Raw genomic sequence first — 409 nt, 5'->3', positions numbered from 1 at the left:
TCCCCCCCCGCTGGATCTGGATCGGGGCGACGCCCCCGACGACCACGCCCGCGTCCGCTGCCGCCCGAAGGCCTCCCCGTCGCCGGACCAGCACGCCGTCGCTGCTCGTCATCGTCGCCCGGAGCTCCTCCGCCTCGTCCTCCACGTCTCCCTCGCCGCCTCGACCCCCGACGCCACCGTCGCCTTCCTCCTCGCCGGCGCCGTCGTCCCCGACTCCGCCTCAACCCCCGCTGCCACGTCCCTGCGCCTCACAGTGAGGCCCCGACCTCCTCTCTTTCCCCTCCATCGTCGGCGCCGTCCGCGCGCACGCACGCGCGCTCACCGCCGAGCCCCGCCCGCTGCCTGCAGCCACTTCCTCCCCTGACCAGCGCTCGACGCGACCGGGTCGTGCCGTGGCCATGCTTGGCCC

The sequence above is a fragment of the Triticum aestivum genome, chromosome 5A (genome assembly GCF_018294505.1).
Source record: "Triticum aestivum cultivar Chinese Spring chromosome 5A, IWGSC CS RefSeq v2.1, whole genome shotgun sequence".
NCBI classification, from domain to species: Eukaryota; Viridiplantae; Streptophyta; class Magnoliopsida; order Poales; family Poaceae; genus Triticum; species Triticum aestivum.
This window is presented reverse-complemented; position numbering follows the sequence as displayed.